The sequence below is a fragment of the Pongo pygmaeus genome, chromosome Y (genome assembly GCF_028885625.2).
Source record: "Pongo pygmaeus isolate AG05252 chromosome Y, NHGRI_mPonPyg2-v2.0_pri, whole genome shotgun sequence".
In the NCBI taxonomy this organism is placed as follows: domain Eukaryota; kingdom Metazoa; phylum Chordata; class Mammalia; order Primates; family Hominidae; genus Pongo; species Pongo pygmaeus.
In genome coordinates this window covers 27,756,428-27,776,609 of record NC_072397.2, presented here as the reverse complement: position 1 = coordinate 27,776,609, position 20,182 = coordinate 27,756,428, and the positions used below count along the sequence as shown (strand labels likewise).

The 20,182-nt window shown below is 41.8% G+C and overlaps 1 pseudogene; it reads right to left on the bottom strand.

The window, feature by feature from the left end:
- The window catches only part of LOC129025711 (testis-specific basic protein Y 2-like), a 42,048-nt pseudogene extending 23,254 nt beyond the window's left edge, over nt 1-18,794 (bottom strand).
- Between the last annotated feature and the right edge of the window lie 1,388 nt (nt 18,795-20,182).

The window sequence follows — 20,182 nt, the reverse complement described above, 5'->3', positions numbered from 1 at the left end:
AAGTTACATCACCTATGTGGGTGAGGGTCCAGTGAGATGTCACAATCCCCCTTGTGGGCAGGATCCTGACAGAAGTGTTACATCACCTGGATGCTTACATCACAGTGACATTTGAAAATGCCCTATGTGGGCAGGACTTTGGCAAAAGAGGATGCTCATTTCACCTAGGCAATTGTCCTGGATGTATGTCACAATGGCCCTCATGTGCAGTACCCAAGCTGGAGAGTGACCTCACATTGGTGCTGGGCCCAGCAATATGTCACAATCTCCCTTTGGTCAGGGCCCAGGCAAAAGGAAAGTAACATTACCTAGTTGGTAAAACAAGTAATATGTCACACAAATCCTACTGGCAGAACCATAATAGAAGAATCACTTCCCCCGCATGTAGTACCCAGTTATGTGTCCCAATGCACTGTAAATGCAGGGCAGAGGAGTAGAAGGGAGTCATGTCAATTACATGATGGACCTAGATATAAGACACAATTCTCTTTCCAGGCAGTTTTCAGGCAGATAATCCGCATTACCTAGGTGACGGTCCCAGTGATATATAACAGTGCCCTTCATAGAAAGAGCCAAGGAATGTGTTGTATATTGCTTAGATGCTTGTTCCACATATGGCACAATTTCTTCTGTGGTATGGGTGTATAAAAGAGATCCAAATTATTCATGTGCTGTGCAAAGTTACCTGTCCCAATCACACTCTCAAAAAGGTTGAAAAATAAGTTTCACTTCTCACACAAGTCCTGGTTTCCTGTATGTGAGTAAACACTTTCTATGTGTCAGGTCGAACCAGAGGAGTCACAATCTCAACAATCAGCCAGATTCATGTATGACAGCCCATTCTCACTTGAAGCTTGTGTTTCAGTCGGTGAGTCGCAGCACCACAGTGTGCTGAATCATGGTTCATATGTTACCAAACCACCTGTGAATCAGATTCCTTTATGAGAGTAATTATTTCAACCTTCGACTGCTTTTTTATGTGTGAGATTCAGGGCCTACATTAGTAGGCCCTGTAGATGTGTCAGAATGACAGTTGTGTCATTTGCATCCATGAGTCACATTCTCACCTGGTTGCTGGTCTCTGTTATGACATTCTTTGTACCATTAAGGCTTTACATGCTATGCCTGAGTGTTATAATTCTTCGTGAACTTTATACAAGTGAAAAACCCAGGACTTTACCCATGGCTTCAAACTGGTTTTGTGAGTCAAAATATCTCTTCCGGTGAGGCTGCACTCCTTTTGTGGGGGCACTAGCTGTGGAGAGTCTGTCCCTTGCAGACCCCTGACCTGGTGACAAAAAAATTAAATATGCTGACACACAGATATTTTGCTTTGCCAGTCCAGCTGAGGGTCCCAGGCCACTCAGACTCTGAGGAGAGTCCTGTAAAGAATGACAAACTTGGCACTAAGCAGCTTGCAATCCAAGCATGTCTTTAATATGGAATTAACAACAGAAGCTTTGAGTAAACACAGCTGCACATAATTAACATGGTTAAGAAAGTAGTTCTACAAATGATTAAGGTCAGCTAACATGGTCTAAAGTAAATACTTTTAGTAGGCAACTTTCCTGGTTGAGCTCCCCACTGAGAGAGCTCTCTGGTTCAAAGACTGGTTAATGGAGGTAAAATAAACAGACTTAGCTGGGGAAGCCTATATTGTCCGTAACTTTACCCTATGACCTAATATTCTCAAGTAAGAACTGGCCACCTTAAGCCTGTTCAATTATTACAAGCTATGTAATCTTTCAGCCTTCCAAAAACTTTGTGACTATTCCTTATAATGTTCCCCAATATTTCCTTTTAATATTTCTGCCACAAACCTGAGTGAATCACAACATACTGGCTGTGTCCAGGTATGAGAGTTATTACTGTGCAGGAGTGCTTAACCCAGGCATTTGTCACAATTCCACCTATGAGCAGGAAGAAGCCAGGAGAGTCACATCACCTGGATGCTTAGCCAGTTATACAGTATAATCACATTTGTAGGCTGGGCATAGTCTGGAGTCACATCAGCTGGATACAGACTGAAATAATATGATATTAATCCTGTTATTGACAGAAAAAGAGAAGTCACTCAACCTAGGTGCTGTGCTCTGCCATATGTAATAATCCCCTCTCTTCACAAAGAATATGAAGGAGAGTCATATTCCCCAGGTTTTGTAATCAGCAGTACATTACAATTTACTTAGTGAGCAAAACCCAGACAGGAGAGGTGGGTAGCATGACCTAGATGTTAAGCCAAACGATATTTTACGATGTCCTCTGGGGGCAGGGCACAGGCTGAAGAGACAAATCACCAAGCTTATAGGTCCAGAGATACGTGAAACTATCCTTTTTTGGCAGGGTCCAAGCAGAAGAGTCACATTTTTTATGATTCTAACCCAGCGATATGTCACAATGCACCCATGGGAAGAAATTTAAGCCAAAATGTTTCAACACCTTGGTACTCTGCCTAATAATATGCCAAATCTCTTTGTCTTTGAGGGTGACACCATTAACTGTGAGCTGGTTGTGTATATGAGGGTTACAATCTCACAAGTTTCCTGGGCCCCTGCATGACCCTCTACAACCTTTGAAGGCTTTAAACAGCATGCATGAGCATTGCAAACCACTCTGAGGCCTACATGCTTCTATGGACTCACAATATTACATATTTTCCTAAACCAAGGTATGACAGTCCACATCTCTCCTATATGCTGGCTTCAGGGATGAGACCATTATTATGCCTGTGACCTGGCTCCAGAAATGAGTCACCATCCCACCTATGGCCAGATTCACTTATGAAAGTTACAATTCCAATTTTGTACTGTATTCACTTGTTAGACTGAGGACCACAACAATGAGCTTTGTAAATGTAGGATGGTCACAACTTTTACTTTCACCTCAGTGTGTAGTTGAGAGTCACGACCTTAATATTTTGATGAGCCCGGTTATGAAACCTCTGTACCACAGAAGAAGTATTTATGATATGAGTTAGTACTGTAAACTGTGAGCTTTGTACAAATATCCAATGAAAAACCTACCTATTGACCTAAACCTAGTGATGAGAGGAAAAATATGTCCTATTGGCTCAATATAAGCTTGATCATCATGCCTTTGAACTGAAGCGAGGTATATGTCATAATCCAATAATTTGGGGGGCAAAACCTAGGCAGAAGTTTAACATCACCTAGGTTGTGTGCAATGTAATATATCACAATGCCCTCATTAGGCAGGGTCTAGTAAAAAGGGTCATATTAACTGCGGGATGGAGCTTTGTAGTACGATACAACCACACGTGGAAGAAAGCAAGCAAAGTGTTGAGGGCCACAACACCTACAGACTGGGCCAAAGATATGTAAACATACTTTCTGTGGCCCTGGCACAGGGAGGAGAGTCACATCATTAGGGTGCTGGGCTAAACAGTATGCCATAATTCCATCTTTATGCATGGCCTAGGCAGAAGAGTAACATCATCTGGGTGCTGAGCCCTAAAATATGGCAAAAGGCCTGTTCGCGGGTGTTGTTCAGCAACAAGTCGAGATTCACATTACCTAAGTGGTGGGCTCAATATGTCACAACATGTCAATTGTTTAGATATATTTCATATACCTAGGCAACTTATTAAGTGGGCAGAATCTAGGCTGAAGTGCCACATCACCTGGTCCTGGGTCCTGAGATATTCACAAGCCCTCCTTAGAAAAGGACCCAGTCAAGAGAGTTACATCACCTAGATGCAGGTCCCACACTTATGTCACGATGCTCCATATGGGCGGGGCCAAGCAGGAAGTCACATCACCTAGGTGATAGGCATAGAACTGGGTATATACGCAAAGGACTGTAAATCATGCTGCTATAAAGACACATGCACACATATGTTTATGGCGGCATTATTCACAATAGCAAAGACTTGGAACTAACCCAAATGTCCAACAATGATAGACTGGATTAAGAAAATGTGGCACATATACACCATGGAATACTATGCAGCCATAAAAAATGATGGGATCATGTCCTTTGTAGGGACATGGATGAAACTGGAAATCATCATTCTCAGTAAACTATCTCAAGAACAGAAAACCAAACACAACATATTCTCACTCATAGGTGGGAACTGAACAATGAGAACACATGGACACAGGAAGGGGAACATCACACTCTGGGGACTGTTGTGGGGTGGGGGGAGGAGGGAGGGATAGCATTGGGAGATATATCTAAAGTATGATAATAGTAAATAAAAAAAAGAAAAAAAAAGAAAAAAAGATTTTTCAACTTTATAAAAAAAATGGGTGTTCAATAAAGGATAAATACATAAGTGAATGCCATTTCATAATTTTGATTTTACTGGTTTAGAACCCTTAAAAAAAAAAGAAATGTATAACAAAGCTTTCCCTAAAGCATGTCCCTGGCAAAAGAGTACCATCACCTTTGTGTGTGTCAATCTTCAAGTCTGCAGGTCCGAAGCAGAAGAGACATATCATCTCTATGATAGGCCCTGCAATATTTCAAAATGCCCTCTTTTGGGCATAGCCCTGTCAAAATAATATCATCACCTCTGTGGCAGTCCTAAGAATATGTCACTATCCTGCCCTGTGTGCAGGGCCCATTCTAGAGAGGAGAATTACTCCTTTTAAGTGATGGACACAGTAGTATGTCACAATAATATGTGTGTCATGGTGCAGGCAAGAATGTAACATTACTTGGGTGCTGGATCCAGTGATGTTACAATTCTTACTGAGAGGAGGGCCCAGGCAGAAGAGTAACATCATGTCAAGGTTGGCCCAGGTAAATATCAAAATCCCATATATATGCTTGAACCAGTCTGAAGAGTGAAATCACATTGGTAATTGGCAAAGATTTATATCACAGTCTTGAAGGAATAAAATTCTGGGAATTAGATTTAGAATACCACACATGTCCTGTTTTCATGTGGTACAGTTGCCTTCATCCACCTGTGATGGTGAAATTCCTTACTATCAGCTGTGTTTGCATACAATACTCACAACTTATTCTGTGTGCTAGGTGCTTTGTGACACTCTCTATTCAACACAAGGGTGTTGAAAAATATGGGTGAGTGTTGCAATCTTCTGTGACCTTTTTACCAGAAGGAGATTCTACATCACTCTTGTCCCTAAACCTAGTTATAAGAGACAAAATTTCTTCTATTGGCTGGGTCTATGTAAGAGAGTCATTATCATGCCTATTAGCTTTGCGTAGCTATATGTCACCATCCCATCTTTGGTTATAAAAGAGACAGAAAAAACACATCACCTACGTTCTAAGCCAGAAGTATTACAACATTCTCTTTGTCAGCAGGGCACTAACCGAGAAATAAGAAAACTTTGGTGCTAGTCCCAGCTCTATCGCATAATACCTCTTGTGGACAGTGTCCAGGCAGGTGAGGAGAGTCATATCACCAAAATGATGGGCCCAGAGATATGTCATGAAGCCTCCTGTTGAAACGGCTCAGACAAGACAGTCATGTCATTTGGATGCAGTGTTTAGAAATGCTGCACTCTTCACTGAAAGGAGGTTCAGACAAATGGCAAACATCACATTACCTAGAGGATGGGCCCATAGATATGTTATATTTTTTTCTAAGGACCCTCTATGACAGGAGAGTCAAATCACCAAGGTTCTAGGTCCAGGTATACGTCAAAATGTCATATGCAGGCTACAATTAGGCAGGATTATTAAATCACTAAGAAGCTGGACAAATGTGTATGTCCCAGTAACACTGGTGGAAATGTTCAGGAATGAGAGTCACCATTCTGCACATCCTGGCTCCAGGTATAAGGTTATAATTCCTTTGATCTGTCTCAGGTATATGGCACAATTTCACCTGTGGGCAAGGAGAAGAAAGGAAAGTCACATCACCTGAGTGGGTGCTGGTCCAGTAAAATATCACAATCCTCCTTGTGGACATGACTCCTGGAAAAGAGTCACATCACCTGGATGCTGGTTTAAGTGGTTTATCAAAATCCACCCTAAAGACAGGGCTTAGGCAGGAAAGGAGACAAACTTCACCTAAGCAATTGGCCTGGAGAGATGACACAATAGCCCCTATGTGCAGGGCCAAAGCAGGAGAGTGTCCTCTCTTTGGTGCTGGGTTCAGCAACATTTCACAATCTCTCCAGTGGCCAGAGCTCAGGCAAGAGAGAAGAAACATCACTTTGGTGTTCAACCAAGTGTTTTGTTACAAAGCCTCCTATTGGCAGAGTGCCACAAAAAAATGAGTCACATTACCGGAGTGCAGTACCCAGTTATGTGTCACAATGCACCATAAGTGCAATGCCAAGGCAGTAGAAAGAAGTCATGTCACTTATGTGATGGATCTAGAAAAAAGCCACAGTGCTGTCTGTAGGCAGGGCTAAGGCCAAGATTTTACATCAGCTGCATTCTGGTGTCAGTGTCATGTAAAAGTGCCCCTTGTCACATTGCTAAATGTGTTGTCTATTGCCTGTTGCCCATATGTCAGAATTTCAACGCTGCTCTGGGCCTAGAAAACAGAGTCAGAACACTCAGATGCTGGGCAAAGTCACACTTCTCATTCACACACTAAAAAACGTTCAGAAATCAGTTTCACAGTCCCACACAAGTCTGAGCTTCATGCATAGGACTCAATATCTCCTGTGATTGGGTCAAAGTACAGGAGTCACAATATCAACCATGAGCAAGATGCATGTATAAGGGCCCCAATCCCACTTGAAGATTGTGTTCCAGGATGAGAGTCACATCACTAAAGGTCTGCTGAATCATGGTTCAAACATCACCAAACCACCTATGGATCTGATTCATATATGAGGTAACAATTTCTAGCTTCAGCTGCTTATGTTAGGGAAATTTAGTACATCATTCGTAGGCCCTGTTTATAACAACCATGCCAGCTGGGTGTGCATCCAAGAGTCACAATAGCACGTGGTTGCTGATGCCTGTTATGACATTTTTGTACCACTCAGGATTAATATGATATGCCTGACTAGGCTACCTTTCTGTGAATTCTTATAGGTGGCAGATTTGGAATTTACCCATGGCTGTAAGACAGGCTATGAGAGTTAAAATATTCCCCCTGGCTGGGTTGCTGTATGAGAGTTATTATTGTGCAAGTGTGCTGATTTCTGGTATGTATCTCAATTTTCTCTTTGGACAGGAACAAGGCAGAAGAGTCACATCATTTGCATACCGAGCCATGGATACACTGTAATCTCCTCTGTGGTAAGGAGCCAGTCACATGGGTCATATCACTGGGTACAATCTCAAATAATATATCATCTTGACAACTGTATACAGGGTTGAAAATATAGTGGATAGTTACATCCTCTACCTGCTGGGCTCAGCAATATGACATAATTGCTGCTCTTAGCAGAGTCCAGGATGGGGTATGTCACAGTTTCATCAGTGGGCAGGATCCAGGCAGGAGAGGTGAGTCACATTACCTTGATGCTATATCTAGTGGCATGTCATAGTGTTCCCTGTGGGCAGGACACTGGCAGGAGAGACACATCCACTTGCAAATAGGCCTAGAGATATGTGATAATATTTCCTGTTTGCTGGGTCCAAGAACAAGAGTCACATTATTGTGATTCTAACACAGCGATATTTCACAATCCACCTATGGTAAAGAATTTAAGCCATTAATCTCAACACCTAGGGTTACTAGGCATAATGATATGACACAATTTCCTTATCTTTTTGGGGGACACTTTACTGGTATGCATGTAAGTGTCACAATGTAACGTGTGTTCTGGGTCATTATATGACATATTCTACAATATTCAACGGCTTTATGCAACATGCAAGAGATTTGCAATCCATTCTGAGGCCTACATGCTCCTGTTGACTCACAAGCTTATGTATTGCTTTAAACTCAGTTATGGTAGACAGCATCTCTCTTATAGGCTGGGTTCAGACAGGAGACCCAATATTATGACTGTGATCTGAGTCCAGAACTGAATCACCATCTCAACTGTAGGAATGCTTACATGTGAAAGTCACAATTCCATCTTTGTACTTAATTTGCTTGGTAGACTGAGGACTTCAACAGTGGTCTTTGTAAATGTGGGATAATGAAATCTTCATCTCTCACCTGCATGACATGTGTAATCTACAGTCACGGTCTTCACCTCTTGCTAGGCCCTGTTATAGAACTCTCTGTACCAGCCAAAATATTTACAGAATTTGAATTATTGTTGTAATATGTGAGCTTTATGTAAATATGCAGCTCATAAACTTACCTACTGCCCTAAGTGTAGCAATGAGAGGCAAAGTATCTACTATTGGTGGAATCCCAATATAAGTTTGATTATGATGCCTTTGAAATGAGGCAAGGTAAATTTCAAAATCCCATTTGTAGAAAAAAAAAAACTTGGCAGGAGGGTAGCACAATTTAGGTGCTGTGTCAAGCAATACGTCACAATGTCCTCTCTAGGCATGGTATAGAAGTGAAGGTTACATTAAATGGGGGCTGGACCCAGCAATATGACACAATCCCAAGTGTGGGAAAAAAAACCCAGATAAATGATGAGACCAAAAACACCTACTGAATGGGTCTATAATATGTAAAAATACTTTAAGTTGCTCTGGCACAGGAAAGAGAGTTACATCATCAGGGTGAGGGGCCCAGCAATATGCCATAATTATCTCTTTATGAAGAACCCAGGTAGAAGTGAAAGATTATCTGGGTGCTGGGACCTGCAATACCTCAAAAATCTTTTTCTTGGGCATGGTTGGGGAAAAAAAGAAGAGTCATAGTGCCTAAGTATTGGGCTTAGCAGTATGTCAAATCACCCCATTGCAAAGACTCAGGCAGAAGAAAAGATTCACATCACTTAAGACACATGCTCAGATATATGACCCAATGTCTCAAGTAGACAGGGCTCAGGCAGAAGGGTAGAGTCATATCACATAGGTGCTTCTGTAGGTATATAACACAATCTAACACGTGAGGTGAAAGCTGACAAAAGAGCCACATCACCTTGATGTTGGCTCTTGAGATATATCATGCAAGCCGCCCTTAAGACAACACCCACACAAGAGCATTATAACAAATAGGTGCAGGTTGTACCGTTATGTCACAATGCTCCACGTGGGCACGGCTCAAAATGTTAGTCACATCACCTAGGTAATAGGCCAGAGATATGTTACAATATCCTTCTTAAGGCATGGCCTGGGCAAAAGAGTACCATCACCTGTTTGCCTAGCTTAGTAACATGTCACTATCCAGGTAAGCAGGGCCCAGGCAGGAGAGCAAAATCACCTAAGTGATAGTACCAGAGATTTGTTACAATGCCCTCATTAGGACATGACTCCAATAAAAGATTATTGCCATCTATGGGCCTGAACCAGCCATATGATACTATCCATCACTGTGTGCAGGGCGCATTGTCATGAGGAGAGTTATATCACCTAAGTGGTTGTATGACATATGACACAGTGATATGTCACAATGATTTCTGTGGGAATGGCACAGGCAAAAATGTAACATGACTTGAGTGGTGGACCTAGTGATATGTCGTGACCCTTACTGAGAGCAGGGCCCAGACAGGAGAGTTGCATCCCCTAGATGTTGCCCTAAGTAGAAATCACAATAAAATCCTCAGGCTGAAACCAGTCAGGAGAGTCAAGTCACACAGATGGTCAGCAAGGATTTTTTTTCAAAATGACATTGGGAGAAAATTCCTGAAATGAGATTTACACTACCACACATACCTTGTTTTCATGAGTGACAGTTGACTTCATATATTTCAGACAGTGACAGTCTTTACTGTCAGCTGGGTAGGTATATGAGACTCACAATTTCACCTTTCTGCTGAATTTTGTTTTTACACTCTCTGTACAAGCCAAGGGCATTATAAAACATCTGAGGGTGTTATAATCCTCTTTGATCCCCACCTTTTTTTTTTTTTACCAGAAAGAGATTTATGAGATTTATTCACTCTTTTGTTGTTGTTGTTGTTGTTGTTGTTGCTGTTGTTGTTTTGGTTTTTGTTGTTGCTGAGACAGAGTCTTGCTCTGTCACCCAGGCTGGAGTGCAGTGGTGCAGTCTCTACTCATTGCAACCTCTGCCTTCCAGGTTTCAGTGATTCTTCTGCCTCAGCCTCCTGACTAATTTGGACTCCAGTCGCACACCACCACACCCTGCTACTGTTTGTAGTTTTAGCAGAGATGGTGTTTCACCATGTTGGTCAGCATGGTCTCGATCTTTTGACCTTGTGATCCACCCAACTCACCCTCCCAAAGTGCTGGGATTAGAGGCCTGAGCCACCATGACCAGATAATTTACTCATGTTTCTAAAGTAAGTTAGAAATTCAGTTACTTTTATTTGTAGGGTCTACATACAAGAGTCATTATACCTGTAAGTTGTGCCCATGTATAGGTCCCAAATTACTCTGTGGTAATGAAATAGGCACGAGAGCTAAGTCACCTAAATTCTGAACCAGGAATTTTCCATTATTTTTCCTGTAGACAAGTTCGTGGCAGAAAAGTTTTGTAACTTCGGTGTTACACCCAGATGTATGGCATAATGCCCTTTGTGGGCAGAGTCTAGAAAGAAGAGGAGTCTCATATCACCTAAATAATAGGCACAGAGATATGTCACAATGTGTCCCATTGAAAGGGCCAAGCAAGACAGTCACATCATTTAGATGCAGTGCTTAGAAAAGCTATAATCCTCAGTGGAAGCAGGGTCCAGGCAGGATAGGAGAGTCAGGTAATTAGATGGTGGGTCCAGAGACATGTTACAATCTTTCTTTAGGATATTGTTAAGACAGGAGAGTCAAATCACCAAGGTGCTCACCTGAGGTATATTTCCAAATCTCATTTGTGGTCTATGCCTAGGCAGGATTATTAAATCACTCAGGAGCTAGGTAAAGGTATATATAACAATAACACTGGTTGACAGTTCCAGGAATGGGAGTCACCATCTTGCATATGACCTGGGTCCAGATTTAAGAATCCTGATTAGTCCTTTTGTCTGGTCTCAGGTATATGGCACAATATCACCTGTAAACAGAGAGCAAGGAGGAAGGTCACATCACCTGGGTGGGTGGTGGTCCAGTGAGATATAGCCATCTTTCTTGTAAGCGGGGCCTTGGAAAAAGTGTCAAGTCACTTGGATGCTGGTTTTAGTGACATATCAAAATCCCCCATGTGGGCAGGGCTTAGGTAATTGAGGAGACCCTCTTCACCTAGGCAATTGGCTTAGACATATGTCACACTGGCCGCTATGTGCAAAACCAAAGTATAAAAGTGATCTCACCTGGTGCTGGGTTTAGCAAAGTCACAATCTCCCCTTTGGTCAGAGCCATGCAGGAAAGGAGAAACATCACCTAGGTGCTGAATTAAATGATATATTACAAAGCTTTCTGTTGGCAGAACTCAAAATGGAGAGTCACATCACCTGGGTGCAGTACCCAGTTACGTGTCACAATGCACCATAAGTGCAGGGCCAAGGCAGTAGAATGGAGTCACATCACTTACATGATGAACTTAGATATAAGCCATAAAGCATTTTATAGGCAGGGATAAGGCAAGTATTTCACATCACAAGGGTGCTGATCCCAGTAATATGTAAAATTGCCCTTTGTATGCACACCCAGGCATCTATACTTAGGTGTATGGTCGTTAAATTATTCAGGGGCTCAGCTAACTTTTATGTCGTCACCACATGCTAGTAAATATTTAGAAATAAGTTTTACAGTGCTGCACAAGTTCTGGATTTGTGTATGTAAGTCAACACTTCATGTCAAAGCAGAGGAGTCACAGTCTGAACAGTGGGCAAGATTCATGTATAAGATGCCCAATTCCACTTGAATAATGTGTTCCAGCAGAGGAGTCACAGCCTCACAGATGTGCTCAATCGTGCATCACCAAACTACCCATATAGAAGAGGAGCAATTTTAACTTTTGACTGCTCTCTTTGTGAGGTTTAATGCCTTATTTCTAGGCCCTGGTCTTGTGAGAATGACTACTGGGTCAGCTGGCTGTGCACTCAAGAGTCACAATGATACCTCGTTCCTGTTCCCTGTTATAACACTGTTTTTACCACTCAGGCTTTATACAATATGCCAGAGTGTCATAATCCTCTGTGAACTTTATACCATTAGGAGACCCAGTACTTTACTTGTGGCCATAAGACTGGCTATAGGAGTCAAAATATCTCTCTTTTCTGGTTCTAGGTATGACAGTTTTATTTGTGCATGTGAGCTGAACCCAGTTATATGTCATAATTTAATCTGTGAGCAGAAGCAAGGTGGGGGAGTCTCATCACCTGGATTCTGAGCTCAGGATACATTATAAACTCCTTCAAAGGCAGGGCCAAGTCAGAAGAGTCATGTCACCTGGGTACTGCACCAAGTAATATGGCATCATGCCCACTGTAGACAGGTTTGAAGAAAAAACGGAGAGTCACACCACCTAGGTGTTGAGCTCAGCAGTATGTAATAATTACCTCTTTTGCCTGACTCCAGAATAAGGAAGAGAGTTGCATTACCTAGGTTTTGTACTTAGTTGTATGTCACAATTCATTCAGTGGTCAGGACCTAGGCAGGAAGAAGTGTCACATTTGCAGATGATACTTCAAGAGATGTCATAATGTTCCTTGAGGGTAAAGCACGTGTAAAATAGACAAATTACCTAGCTGATAGGCTCAGAGATCTGTGATAATATACGTTGTTGGCAGGGCCCAGGTAGAGTAGTCACGTTATTATGATTCTGAACCCACGATATATCACAATGCAAACACGGGAAACAATTTATGCAGAGGTTTTAACACCTGGGTACTAGGACCAGCGATAAGACAAAATCTCCTCATCTTTGAGAGTGATACCTTTAACTGTTAGCTTGTTGTGTATATGAGTCATAATGTCATGTGTGGGCTGGGCCATGATATGACACACTCTGTAATGTATGAGGGCTTAATACGACATGCATGAAAGTTGCAAACTACACTGAGGCCCGCATGCTTATATGAAATCACAATCTTATATATTGCCTTAAACACAGGTATGATAGCCAACATCTCATATTTAGGCTGATGTCAGGAATGTCTGTGAGCTTGGTCAAAAATGAGTCACAATCGCACATGTGGCCAGATCCATATATGAGAGCCACAATTTTATCTTTATATTCTTTTCACTTGTTAGACTCAGTACATCAACAGTGGGCTTTGTAAATGTGGGATAGTGACAACTTTTACTTTCACCTGGGTGTGTAATTGACAGTCACAATCTTAACTCTTTGCTGGGCCTTGTTATGAAACTCTGTATCACCCAAGTAGTTTATGCAAGACAAATTTGTGAACTTTGTACAAATTTCCAACCCAGAATTTTATCTGTTGCCCTAAGCCTAGCGATGAGAGGCAAAATATCTTCTATTGCCTGAATCCTAATATAAGAGACCATCATACCTCTAAGCTGAAGCAAGGTATATGTCAGAATCTCATTTGTGGGCAAAAAATTAGAAAAATGAGTAACATCACGTAGCTGATATGGCAATCAACATGTCACAATGCCCACTCTAGGAAGAACCTAGGAAGGTGTGTTACATTAACTGCGTGCTGGACCCAGCAATATTACAGAATTCCACATGTGAAAAATACTAGCCAACGGATAAGAGCCAAAACTCCTACATAGTAAGCTGAAGACATGTCAAAAATACTCTCTGTGGCTCTGGCATAGGTAGGACAGTACCATCATCAGGGTGGTCAGCCCACCACTTGCAATAATTTTATCTTTATTCAGGACTCTGGCAGAAAAATAACATCATCTGTGTGCAATAGGTCAAAATTTCTTTGTGGTCATGGTTCAGAAAAAAGAATAGAGTCACCTGTTGTAAATGCTGGGCTCAGAAATATGTCACAATCCCACCATTTTAAAGGCCCTGGTACAAGAGAGTCATATTACTTTGGTCATGGGCTCAGAGATGTATCCCAATGACCCCAGTAGGCAGGGCTCAGGCATTCAAGGACATTCATATCACCTAGGTGCTTCCTGAGGAATATATCACAATGTAACATGTGGGCAGAAAACAGACAGGAGAGCCACATAGCTTGGGTTCTGCATCCTGAGATATTGCATAAGGCTGTCTTAGAACAGCTGCCCGACAATGGAGTTACATCACCTACATGCTGGTTCTCTGCTTATGCCACAATGCTCCATGTGGGTAGTGCCCAAGGAGGAATTGACTACACCTAGGTGATAGTGCCAGAGATATGTTACAAAGTCCTCTATGAAGCATAGCCCTGGCAAAAGAGTACCATCACCTGTGTGCCTGGTGTAGAAACACGTCATGCTCCAGGTTGGCAATACCCAAGAAGGAGAGCCGCATAACCAGAGATACATCAGAATCCTCTCCTTTGGGCATGGCTTTGGCAAAAGAGTAGTCTTACCTGTGTTCTTGGTCTTGAATCATGTCACTACTTTTTCTTTGTGCAGGGCCCATCCAGAGAGGAAAGTTACATCACCCATGAGGTGGACACAGAAATATGTCACGATAATTTTGGTGGGCAAGCTGCAGGCAAAAATGTAACCTGAGGCCAGAGAGTAGGCAAGAAAGTCACATCAGCCATGTGTGTGTGGGTCCAGTAAAATGTCACAATACACTTTGTGGGCAGGACCCTGGCCCAAAAGCCACATCATCTGGATGCTGCTTGCAGTGACATATCAAAACACACTATGTGGGCAGAACTTTGGCAAGGGAGGAGAACAACTTAGCCTAGGCAACTGGTGCAGATATATGTCACAATGACGTATGGACCTAGATTTAAGACACAATTCTCATAGGTAGTTTTCAGGCAGATACTTTACATCACCTAGGTGATTGTCTCAGTGATATATAAAAGTGACCTTTGCAGTGGGAGCTCTGGAAACTTTTATATGTTTCTTAGGTGCTTGTTTCACATATGGCACAATCTAGTCTGGGATTACTAAAGAGAGTCAGATTATTCATGTGCTAGGCAAAGTTACCTCTCCCTTTTATATTCTCAGAAAGATTTGGAAATAAGTTTCACATCCCCCACAAGTATTTCTTTTGTGTAAGTGATTCAATTTTTCTGTGAGTTGGGTTGAAGTAGAGGAGTCACAATCTCAACAATGAGCAAGATCCATGTATAAGAGCCCCAATCTCAGTTGAAGATGGTTTTCCAGTAGGGGAGTCAGCACCACAGGTGTGTTGAATCATGGTTCATATGTTACCAAACCACCTGTGACTCAGATCCATGTATGAGAGTAATTATTTCAATCTTTGACTGCTTTTTATGTGTGTGATTTATTACCTCATTCCTAGGCCCTGTTCATATGTGAGAATGTCAATCGTGTCAGCTAGGTGTGCATACAAGGGTTCTCACCTCATTGCTGGTTTCTGTTATTACACTCTTTGTATCATTAAGGCTTTGTGTGATATAGCTGAGTGTTATAATCCTTCATGAAATTTATACAACTTAAAAGCCCAGGACTTTACCAGTGGCCGTGAGACTGGCTGTGAGAGTCAGTTATCTCTACTGGATGGGTCCAGGTATGAGAATTATTATTGTGCATGTGTGCTTAAACCAGGTACATGTCACGACTGGATCTGTGAGCAGAAAAAAGCCAGGAGAGTCACATCACTTGGGTGCTGAGCCAGTTATATTGTATAATCTTATTTGTAGTCTGGGGCTAATCAGAAGAGTCATACCACATCACCTGAGTGCTGAGCCAGTGATACAGTATATACTCATTTTTTGGCTGGGTCCAGTCAAAAGAGTCACATCAATTGGGTACAGCCTCAAATAGTATGTCACCAAACCCACTATAGACAGGAAAGAAGAAAAAGAGGAATGTTCCACCACCTAGGTGCTGAGCTCTGCAATATGTAATAATCTTTCCTTTGGAGGAGTCTAGAATATGAAGGAGAGCTACATCACCTAGGTTTTGCAATCAGTGGTATGTCACAACTTCTATGGTGAGAAGGGCCGAGGCAGGAGAGGATAGTCACATTTTCTAAATATTATGTAAACCGATATTTCACAATGTCCTCTGGGGACAGGGCACAAAAACAAGAGACAAATCACCTAGCTTATAGGCTAAGAGATATGTGATAATATTCCCTGTTGACAGTGTCATGGCAGAAGAGTCACATTATTATGATTCTAACCCAGTGATATGTCACAGTGAATCCATGGGAAGGAATTTAAGCCAAAAAGTCTCAACATCTTGGTAATAGGCTTCGTTATATGCCAGAACTCCTTGTCTTTCAGAGTGACACGATTCACTGTGAGCTGGGTGTGAATATGAGAAACTCAATTTCACATGTTTTCTGGATCATTGTATGACCCTCTACAACTTTCAAAGGCTTTTTACAGCATTCATGAGAGTTGTAAACCACTCTGAGACCAACATGCTTGTGTGGATTCGTTATCTTATATATTGCCCTAAGCCCAGATATGATAGTCAACATATCTTTTGTAGGCTGGGTTCAGGGATGAGACCCATTACTTTGCCTGTAAGCTGGATCCAAAAATGGGTCACTATCCCACTTGAGGCCAGATCAACATATGAAGATCACAATTCCAATTTTCTTCTCGATTCACTTTTAGACTTAGGAACTTAATAGTGGGCTTTGTACATGTGGGATGGTGACGACATTTGCTTTCACCTGGGGGTCTAACGGAGAGTCCCAATCTGAACTTTTGCTGATCTCTTTCATAAAACTCTCTTTACAACCCAAGAAGTGTATACATTATGAGTTAGTGTAAAGTTTTTGAGTTTGATACAAATATGAAACCCAGGACCTCATCTATTTCCCTAAGCCTAGTAACGAATGGAAAAATATATCCTACCGGCTGAATCCCAGAATAAGTTTGACCATCATGCCTGTGAACTGAAGTAAGGTATAGGAGGACATAGTCACATTTGTGGGCAAAAAGTGAGTCAGGAAGGTAACATCACTTAGGTGCTGTGACAAGCATCATGTCACAATGTCCTCTCTAAGAAGGGTATAGGGATTAGAGTAACATCAACTGGGTGTTGGAACTGCAGTATGACAAAATCCCATATGTGGAAGAAAACATCTAGAAGTGAGAGCCAAAACGCCGACAGAATGAGCCCAGGATATATCAAAATACCTTTTGTGGCTTTGGGTCAGCCATGAGAGTCACATTATTAGGGGGCTGGGCCCAGAAATATGCCATAATTCTTCATATATGCAGGACCCAGGCAAAAGAGTAACATTTTCTGTGTGCTGGGCCCTGCAATAGGTCAAAATTTTTGTTTCTCTAATAACCTGAGTGCTGGGTTCAGCAATGTCACAATCCTCTCATTGTAAAGACCAGGCAGGAGAAGAGAGTCACTTCACTTAGGTCATGGGCTCAGAGATACATCCCAGTGCTCCTGTATGCAGGGCTCAGGTAGAAAAGAAGAGCTATATCACTTATATCTTTCTCTAGTTATAGGTCACAATCTAACATGTGGGCAGAAACCAGGAAGAAGAGCCACATCACCTGGGTATAGCCTCAAGTAATATGCCACCATTCCCAATGTAGACATATTCAAAGAAAAAAAAAAGAATTACACCACAAGCATGCTGGGCTCAATAATATGTAATAATTCCCTCTTTTGGCAGAGTACACGACAAGGAAGAGAGCCATGTCACTTAGGCTTTTCCCTCAGTGGTATGTCACAATTTCTTCAGTCAACAGGATCCATGCAGGAGAGGAGGGTCACATTACCTAGATGCTATATCTAGCAATATGTCACAGTGTCCCCTGTGGGCAGGGAACTGGCAGGCTGGCAGGTGAGAAATGTCATTTAGCCAATAGGTGCAGAGATATGTGAAAATATCTGCTCTTTGCAGGACCAAGACAGAAGAGTCATGTTTTCATGGTTCTGATCCAGTGATATGTAACAATGACCTCATGGAAAATAATTTAAACCAAAAACTCTCAATACTGCTATACTAAGCCAAGGGAGATGGCATAATCTCCTCATCTTTAAGCATGACACCATTAACTGTTATCTAGTTGTGTATATGTCAGTCATAAACTCCCAAGTGTGCTTGCCATTTTATGATACTCTCTACAACATCTTAAAACTTTATGCAACATGCATGAGTCTTGCAAAACTTTCTGTGGGCTACATGCTTATATGGACTCATAATCTTACATATTGCCCTAAACAGAGGTATGTCAGGCAACATGTCTTCTATAGGCTGGCATCAGGGTTGAGACCATTATTAGGCCTGTGAGCTGGGTGTAGAAATGATTCACCATTTCACCTGTAGTCAGATTCCCTTACGAGTGTCACAATTCGAACTTTTGGTTCTATTGATGTGTTCAATTCAGGACTTCAACAATAAGATTTGTAAATGTAGGATATGAGTTAATGTTGTGAAATTCTGTGATCTTTGAACAAATATGAAATGAAGGACCTTAACCATTGACCTAAACCTAGGGGTAAAAGGTAAAATGTCTCCTATCGGCTTAATCCCACAATAAGCTTGATCATCATGCCTTTGAGCTGAAGGAAAGTATATGCCATAATCCCATTTGTGGGCAAAAAACTAGGAAGAAGGTTAACATCATTTAGGTGTTGTGCCAAGGAATATATCATAGTGCCCTCCTCAGGCAGGGCCTAAGAAATGGGGTCCCATTAACTGGGAGCTGGAACCCACAATATGACACAAAAACATGTGGAAGAAACACAGCAAACTGATTAGTGCCAAAATACCTACAGAATGAGCAAAAGATATGTCAAAATACCTTCTGTGGCACTGACACAGACAGAAGAGTCACATTCTTATGGTGCTGGGCCAAGCAATATGCCACAATTCCCTCTTTATCCATGGCCTAGGCAGAAGAGTATTATAATATTATCCAGATGTTGGGTCATGATATACAGCAAAAGCCCTGTTCATAGGCACTCTTTAGCAAGAAGAGGAGAGTCACACAACCTAAGTATGGGGCTTCTCAATATGTCACAATTCTCCCACTGTATAATTCCAGACAGAAGAAGTGAGTCAAATTTCTTAGGTCATGGGCTCAATGATATGACCCAAAGTCATTAATAGGCAGGGCTCCGGCAAATAAAGTGAGTCATATTACCTAGGTGCTTCTTTAGGTATAGGTCACAATTTAATATGTGGGAAGAAACCAGGCTGAAGAACCACATCACCTGGTCCTGGGTCCTGAGACATTCACAAATCCCCTTTAGTAAAGGACCTAGGCAAGAGAGTTATATCACCTAGGAACAGGTTCCAACCTTATGTTACAATGCTCCATGTGGGCAGCCTAAGAAGGAGTTCACATCACCTAGGTGATAGGCCCAGATATATGTCACATAACCTTCCTGAAACCATGGTCTTGGCAAAAGAGTACAATCACCTTTGTCACCTGGTCTAGCAATATGTCACTATTCCAGTGGGCAGTTTTTAAGCAGCAGAGTCATATCACCTGTATAACAGGCCCTGTAAAATGTCATAATCTTATCTTTTGTGAATGGCCCTGGCAAAAAAATGTATCATTACCCATGTGCCTGGCTGATGAGTATGTTACTCTCCTGCACTGTGTGCAGGGCCCATTTCAGAGGGAAAGTTATATCACCTCAGTGATGGACAACATACTATGTCACAAGGATGTGTGTGGGCATGGGGCAGGCAAGAATGTAATGTCACCTAAGTACTGGATCCAATGATGTCACAATTATTACTGAGAGCAGGCCAGGCAGAAGGATCACAAGACTTTAATGTTGGCCCAGGTAGATATCAAAATTCCATATGTAGGCTGGAACCAGTCCCAATAGTGAAATCAAAAAAGCACATGGAAAAGTTTTATATCACAGTCATGATAAAATAAATTTCTAGAGATTAGACTTGTAATGCCATGTGTGTCTTTTTTTCATGTAGAATGGTAGCTTTTATACATCTGTGATTGTGAAAATCCTTACAGTCAGCTGGGTATCCAAACGAGACTCACAATTCGCTCTTTCTCCTAGGCCCTGCTATGACACTCTCTATACAACTTACAGGTGTTATAAAGAAGGCGTGAGTGTTGTAGTCTTCTGTGACATTGATAAATGTAGGAGATGCTTCATGTCACTCATGTCTCTAAACCTAGTTGTAAGAGTCAAAATTTCTCCTATTGGCTGTGTCCACATATGAGAGTCATTATCATGCCTGTTAGCTGTGTCTAGGTATATGTCACCGTGCCGTCTGTGGTTACTAAATAGGCAGGAC